Source organism: Lissotriton helveticus, chromosome 8 (assembly GCF_964261635.1).
Source record: "Lissotriton helveticus chromosome 8, aLisHel1.1, whole genome shotgun sequence".
NCBI classification, from domain to species: Eukaryota; Metazoa; Chordata; class Amphibia; order Caudata; family Salamandridae; genus Lissotriton; species Lissotriton helveticus.
The window spans coordinates 755561000-755569517 of record NC_136069.1 but is presented as its reverse complement, the minus strand read 5'-3'; the positions used below and the strand labels follow the sequence as shown (position 1 = coordinate 755569517).

The following is an 8518-nucleotide window of genomic DNA, read 5'->3' as shown; positions in this document are numbered from 1 at the left end:
TTGGATTTTCTGTCCTACAACATGCCTTAATTTACATCTGTTACCCTGTGCAGATTATGTGGTCCCATTGATTCTCATAATTATTTTAATCTTAGCTCTTATTACATGTACCATTATTGCAACAGTGATATATATATTTTTAACTTGTTTTCATCTCATATGTGCAACAGATATTGAAGATTTATTATCTGAAATAAGAGACCAAATGTACTCTGTGCAGCATAACACCTTTAAAATAAAGTGGCACTACAAGATGATATTTGCTTGCAATCTCCACAACTCTAGCAAATACAAGAGCTAACAACTGTTCCGAGTTACAAGAGCTGGTTGAATTACATGAGTATTCACTTTTTCCTGCCGCTGCTGCCGGAAAAGCTCATAGCTATGCGCATAAAGATGCTCATTGTGTCCATGTAAATACCCAAGCATGAATTGATGGGGTTGAATTACTCAACTCCATACTGAGGGTGGGTCTCTGCACGTTTGATGACTGTCTGTGTGTCATACAGCAAAAACATTCCAAAAAGTACCAGCCCACCATAAATTGCAATCGAATACATGCCGGCGCCAAAATGCAGAAGTTGGAGCCAGGAACATGCTCCCAATAGAAGAGGCGACGACCAGACAGAGTCCTTCTCCAAGAGGTCCTCCCATATTCAAAAACTTCTCACTTGGTGCATATACAGCCACTGTCAAGAGACCACCCACTATTTCAGGAGTGTACCAGGCAGGGCGGTTAAGCAGAGGACCACCCAACAAGGTTAAAGGAGCTACCACTACACCCATGACACCTGCATGCAACATCGAGTCTAGGTGTTTGGCACCAAAACTTTGTTCAAAGAATATGGATCATACTAAGATTCCAACTCCAATCACTGCTGCAAATGTTGCGCCAATTGCCAATCTGGAGCCCCTCATCATGAGGCTCATGAGTGCTGAAGACCTACTGACTGCAACTGCAGACAGTGCCGTCAGGCCGACACTGCCAGCTAAATACATGTAAGTGGACTGGATCCTGTCTTTCACATACTGAGGCCATATCACAGCTTTCTCAATGGCGCCAATCTCATTTGACATTCCCAGTCCATAATAACCAAGAGCACTGTTGTAAATTGTTACTTCTCTTGATAGGGCCGCTTTTCATTATACTTTTCCTTCTAGTTGATTGTTCCATTACAACCTTCCAGAATACTTGTATAACATACTATTTCAGAACACCTGTGTGTGTATCCTTGATTCTATGTAATGACAGTTGGTGGTTGGTCAGCGGGCGATGTGCATGCCGTGAGTTGTCTTCCTGATTAAACTACACTTATTCATCTCAAGAAGCCCACAGAGTATTTCTTTAACAATTTGGCGACAATCGTGAAGAAAGTGAAGCTGACCAGACCACAAAAGGAACTTCCGAAAACTCAACCACAGCGTTTTGCAGCACTTCGCCAAACGGACCCTTCAAGAACCTCTACAGTCGTGCAAAACCTTCAAGAACCTCTACACCTCAAGTTTAACCTTCACAAATGGCAAGTAAGAAGAGATCAAAAGATAATTACATGGATCAAGTTGGCAATACCGTGAGTTGTAGACTGTGTGCGCGCGTTTACTCTTTGCACGCTGCCCCTACACCTACATCAGGACCCAACGTAATTTTAGCTGACGCATGTGTTTCATGCCTCTTTAACTGGCTCATAACGCAACGCGTCAGTACGCAAACAAGCCATCTTTATTACTAATTACTGTATGTGCGTTTCAAGCCTTGTTCTACAGTTGGTTGTGAGGAGCGTCACCACGTACGGCAGCCATTTTGATACAAGTTTACCATGTGTTACCAAGCAACTGGAGCTATCGCATTACACGTTGTGCTCAATTAGTGTTTGACAGCATTTAACCTAAGAAATCATAGCGCGTCAATTTTCAAGCGGTGATGCGCACACCTGGCAAGTACTTCAACGATCCATTTTACCTCGTTTTGCACTAATTTAAAGGTTCTTTATTTTCCTGTTGAACTGTGGTGCTTATTTAACTAGTCATATTTATCGTTGGAATTTTGGTCACATATACAAAATATTGCAGATTACTATAAGATTAAGTGTATTTTTAATTGTGTGGAAAACTAGATATTTAAGTGTTTAAAAGTTAGCCACATTAGTTTAAAGATAATTTTCTGTCATGTCGCAGGCTATCAACATGACCTTGCCACCTCCTTTTTTAAATTAATCTGGTCCTCCTCCTATACCGTGGGAAGACTGGATTATAATCTTTGATACTTATTTAGATGTGTTAGATGATCAGGAAGTTTCAGGGAAAAGAAAAAAAGCACTACTACTATGCACCTTAGGTAAAGAAGGACAGAGGATTTTCAGGTTTTTGCCACAAGCACTTCAAGCTAACGGAGAGCAAATACCAGATGAATACAAAGAAGCAATATGTAGACTAGAGGTTAGATTCTTAAAAGAGGAAAAATTAGTCATGAATGTTTTAAATATTATACCCATCGTCAAAGAAGTGAGGAATCTATTGATGATTTTGTTGCTCGGCTAAGAGAACTATCTATGAAGTGTAAATATGGTCTGATAAATGACGAAATGATTAGGGATCAACTGATCGTTCAATGCAACAATAATAAAATACAAGAAAGACTTTGAGCAGCTAAAAATCCGACTTTAAAAGTAGCTATTGACTTAGCTAAAGTAATAGAAGAGTCAGAGAGTTATATGAAGGAACTTTTAAAGAAAAACAGCTCTCAACAAAATGTATCTGAGATTTCAGAGAAGGACGAATCAGTTGCTGCAGTAAAAAACAAAATGAGGCCTGGTATCAAGAAAAACATACCCACAAAGTCTAGCAAGACGTTTTGTTCGCGGTGTGGGAGTAACAGTCACATGTCTGACTCCAGATTTTGTTTTGCCTCGAAAAAAGAGTGTTTGAAATGTGGACGACTTGGACATTTCTCCAAATTGTGCAAAACTAAAAGTCGTGCGAAGATAGCAGTTGTACAAGACTCTTCTGGCGAAATCTCGAATTTGAGAGAGAGACTCTTGGTTGTTGGTGAGGTGGACAGTGTTTCTGATGATGACAAGAGACAAAATAGACCAAAAACTATTTTCACCATAGATGGATTTGATGTTTCTCTCATGGTTGATACAGGTTCCAGGTACACCATTATCCCAGAAGCTATTTTTGGAAGTCATTGGAGTGATAAACAACTATGCAAAAGTGACATTTCTCCAATGGAATATCAGGTTGAAACTATTGATATTGTAGGTTATTTTGAATCTGACATTATTTTTAAGCACAAGTCTACTAATGGTAAGATTTATGTGTCAGTTGATGGGCCACCCATATTAGGATAGGTTCAGTAATATGATTTCCACATCATTATAAATCCAAGAGCACCCTCTCAAGTCATGGTTGTGGATGATGATTCCTTGGAGGACATTTTGCAACAATCTAAAGAGGTATGGAAAAGGGAATTGGGTGAATTGAAAGGGTACTCACATTTTATTTGTTTAAAAGAGAACAGTCTACCTATTCAGCATAAACTAAGGAGAAATCCTTTGTCAGTAAGAGATGATGTGAAATCTTTGATAAATAAAATGTTACAAAATGGTGTAATTGAACCTGTTGAGGCATCCTCATGGGTGTCTCCGGTTGTAATTACGAAGAAATCGGACGGTAAATTGAGGTTCTGTGTGGATCTAAGATCTCTTAACAAATGCGTTGGAGCTGACACGTTTCCTTTACCAAATATTGGTGAGTTGGTATCTACTTTGCAGGGAGCTAAATATTTTTCAAAGTTGGATTTAAAGAGTGCGTATATCATCAGATCAGGTTACATGATGATTCAAAACAACTAACTGCATTCATAACCACTGAAGGAATCTTTCAGTTCACATGACTTCCTTTTGGATTGATTTCAGCAGCCAATGTTCTCCAAAGGATGGTTACTGAAATCTTCTAAGGAATTCAAAAGGCAGTCTTTTTCCAGGATGACATACTAGTGTTTGGTGATTCTGTTGCTGATCATAATATAGTACGCAAAGAAGTTTTACGCAGAATTTTAGAATCTGGCCTTGCATTACGTAAGGAAAAATTTTCCTTTCTGGTACAACAAATTGAGTATCTCGGTTATGAAATATCAGCTATGGGAATAAATCCAAAGAAAAATCTCCTGGAAGCAATTTTCTTTGGCTCCTTGTCCCACTGATAAAGATCAGCTTAGGTCGCTCATGGGGTAGATAGAGTATTACTCCAAATTCATCAGGAATTTCTCTGACAAGACATTACAGTTGAGGGTACTTCTAAAGAAAGGTGCAAAGTTTGTATGGGGAAATGATCAAAGTGTTAGTTTTAATCGCATCAAAACTGAAATTTGTGAAGCCAACATCTTAGCTCCTTTTGACACAAAATGCATTTCTGTGCTCAGGGTGGATGCTAGTGCCACTGGATTGGGTGCAATTCTTTTACAGAAATATCCTCAAGGTGAGCGTTCAATTGCTTTTACCTCTCGTACTCCCACGTCATCTGAACAAAATTATTCTGTGATCGAGAAAGAGGCATTGGCAGCTGCTTGGGGAGTACAGTATTTTCGTACTTATCTGTGGGGCACAAAATTTCAGCTCAAAACTGACCATAAACCCTTGATTTGCATTTTGTCCCGGGAGAGCTGGCAAGGGTTCCCCAAGGTTAGCCAAGTTAGCTACAAAACTACAAGAATATCAATATGACATTTCTCATATGCAGGGTTGGCATAACTTCCAGGCTGATTGTCTTTCCAGGATGTCTATTAAATGGGAGGATCTTAATGATACTTCTCTTAATCTGGAAGATGAAGAGGAAGCAGTTGCCTCAGTTCATGACGTTTTAGCAGCTAGTGAAGGTACTTTTACACATGAAGATTGGTGCAAAAGCAATGGATATTGATCATGTGCTTAAAGAGGTCATTCTCCTTGTTAAGTTAGGTTCTAGATGAGAAAGCAGTGTAGATATTTCCGCTCGTCCTTTCTTAAAATTTTTGGATGAGTTGTCATTGTGTAGTGAAAATGTGCTCATGCGTGGTGACAAATTCATTCCTCCTTCTAGTTTAAGACACAAATTAATCCATAGCTCATGAGGGCCATTTGGGTCAAACGTTGACTCAGCGCAGACTTGAGGTAATTCAGTTTCGACTCCATTTTGTATTCCGTCGCCATTTTGTGTTGCCCTCACTCAGGCAGCTTGGCAAACCAAGTGTTTTTGCCCTTTGTACTGCTACATGTCAAATAACCCCCCGCTTCCTTGTTGTGAAGCCAATTCCAGGAACTAGTCAAACTAACTAATCCTTGTCTAGACTGACTAATCCTTGTCCCAACTATCTGTTGGCCTTCAGTATTCTTTCCCTGCCCTATCTTATCTGTTGGCCTTCGGTATTCTTTCCCTGCATTATCCTATTTCTCAAGTTGTCCTTTGAAGCACACAAACACGTCCTACCATTACTGATTGACCTATAGGTGCTGTCATTGATTGACTTATGGGGTTGGGCAAGAACACGACTCAAGGTGGACGTTCTGGTCACATGGTGTCTTGTTTTGAATGTTTTCCTATTGGCTAATATTTGGTGCATGGGGAGTATTTTCTGTGGGTGTATATGGTTATAAAAGTCTGTGAGCCACGAAGTGAAGGGGCAGTCTCCTGAGAACCTACTATTGGTGTACTTCTGGGACAACTGTGCATAGCTGCAGCTAATAAATTTGGTTTTCTACGCTAACAGAGTATTCCGTGTCTCTGTACAACAAGGCAGGTGAACTCAGAGATTTCAGGCATGCCCTGCGCCGCCAGGCCCTTCTAGGCCCGGTTCTTCAGACTCAAAGTTAATTTCTGGTGACCCGGCATGGATAGACAGGTTGCTTCATGGATTGAAAAATGTTCAGCATGTAAAGAGGGTGAAAAAGGCTCAAGGTGGCTGTCGGGTCAAGTACGAGCCACTTGTCCTCTCCTGCAGGTCCTTGGCATAGCATGTGCCTTGATTTCCTTGGACCGATGGAGGAACTACCTCTTAATCAACATTTTGCCATTGTAACTATTGATGTATTCTCAAAATGGCTTAGTGTTGAGTTTGTTAAAGACATTACTACTGCTTGTACCATTGGTTTCTTAAAGAAAATCTTTAATGAAGAAGGCTATCCCACCATTTTAATCACAGATAATGGTACATAACTTGTTTCCCATGACATGTGTTCATTTAGTCAAGTTGTGGAATTACACATCATCGCACTAGTTTATATAACCCACATGGCAATGGTTTATGCGAGAGAGCCAACAGAACGGTCAAAGGCCTTATTCAAATTGCCAGCTCAAGGGGAGTTTCTAATGGTTCAAGACATGGTCTGGGCATATCGTACTACCATTCTAGGTTCCAATGTGAGATCACCTTTTGAAGTCATGCGTGGCAGACTTCCTGGTACCAAATTAAATCCTTCCTGGTTTAAACAATGGGTTACTAATGGTTGTCACAGTGATTTGTCACTTAAGGTAGACATGTCTAATTCTCACATTTCTAAAGGAGATTTGGTCGAAGTAAGACCTGGGAGAATATCCAAAGGACAATCAAAGTTTAAAGATCCTTTTGTAGTCAAAGATGTTTTTCCTCATTACGTTATATTGAACAATGGTGAAAAGTGGAATCTTCATAGATAAAAATGAAAAGAACATTTCTACAAAGAAAGATTTAGTTGGTACAGACTCTCAAGTTTCCACATGTAACAGTAGTTATATGTTGACTTCTATGCATGATGACATTTCTTTGCCTGTTAACATAAGTATCATTGGTGGGGGTGAAGCTTCTGACTCTGGTGATACTTCTCACAACTCTCCTAACTTTCAGGTTGCTCCTTCGATTGGATGTGGCAGAACCTCAAGGTTTCGTAGACCACCAGCTTACTTGAATAATTATTGTTGTTAACACTTGTTTATTTTTCATCTTCTTTCTAAAGGAAGTAAGTGGGTATGATATTAGACATGTTTTAGTTATTTAGTTATTTATTCATTGGTCCAAGCTAGTTTATTTCTTTCTTTATCATAATGCTTCTGTATACTTTATCCTGCATATTTTATTTTTCCATAAAGGAGGAAGATGTGTTGTAATTTGTTACTTCTCTTGACATGGATACCTTTCATTATACTTTTCCTTCTAGTTGTTTGTTCCATTACTACCTTCCACAATACTTGTATAACATACTACTTCAGAACACCTGTGTGTGTATCCTTGATTCTATGTAATGACAGTTGGTGGTTGGTCAGCGGGCGATGTGCATGCTGTGTGTTGTCTTCCTGATTAAACTACACTTATTTATCTCAAAAAGCCCACAGAGTATTTCTTTAGCAAGCACCTAAACCGATTGTTGCTCCTTCTGCTACTATCAGTTTTCCAATTGAATGAATTTTAGCAGCTGTTTCCATAGAAGGTTCAACAGCCACTTGTTTCAGATCCTCAAGAGCAGAGTTAACATGCCTGAATCCCATTCTTGTTTTAGTTGCATAGCCGTGATTAGGTTGCAAAAGCCACTGTCTGTTCTTCACACAAGAATTTCTCAATGCCGGCGAGGCCTGCGTTCCGGCTGATTGGAGACCCTGTGATGGCAAGGCACGTAGGCATGCTACCCATGCCAGCAGCATGTTTTATTTATGTATTTATTTTTAAAATATTTATATTCATTTTATCCCCGTTTTATAGAAAAACATATTCAATATGACAAGTCATGACAAATTAATCACGGCGCATACCACACAAGATACAATGGCCAACTTAGAATAACACATAATTATACACTAATACATTGCATACTTCTCAAGTACAACCAATAGTGTGGCTCGAGATCCACTATCCCCCCTAATTAGAAAACAAATGTAATCAAACAACCACAAAAGTCAAATACTACAAACAAAATATTGTTATACATTTCCTAGGCTTGCTGCAGCCAATTTGTGACCGGAGCCCATATTTGACGGCCCAAGACCCTCTTTCTTCGTCCTCTTACTTTGTAAGTTGAAGACTCTAAGTTATAGATGGCTAAAATCCTTGAACGGCAATTGATAAACGTAGGGGTATCGGGACTTATCCATTCGGAAGTGATACATAGACCAGCAATAGCCATTGCTATAAACAAAAATGCAGTCATAGACTTGTATTTCCTTCCATGTCAAATCCTAAACCCAATATTACAAGGTCGGCAGTGATAATTATCGGGAGCCCTAAAATAATAGCCACATTGTCTTTGACCTCCTGTAAAAAATAAAAAATTTAGAGCAAGAATCAATCAGTCATTTGTTAAGCGCACTACATACCTGCGAGGGTCTCAAAGCGCTGGGGGGGTAGGTGGGGGCCGCTACTGATTGAACAGCCAGGTCTTTCGTGTCCTCCTGAAGGTCAGCAGGTCTTGGGTCTGTCGTAGGCTCAGTGGGAGGGTGTTCAATGTCTTGGCGGCGAGGTGGGAGAAGGATCTCCCGCCGGTGGTTGTTCTTCGGATTCGCGGGACAGTGGCGA

The 8518-nt window shown here is 39.9% G+C and overlaps 1 pseudogene; it reads right to left on the bottom strand.

The window, feature by feature from the left end:
• Positions 1 to 344: 344 nt before the first annotated feature.
• LOC144771767 (growth hormone-inducible transmembrane protein-like) lies at positions 345 to 7650 on the bottom strand (annotated as a pseudogene).
• Positions 7651 to 8518: the final 868 nt, after the last annotated feature.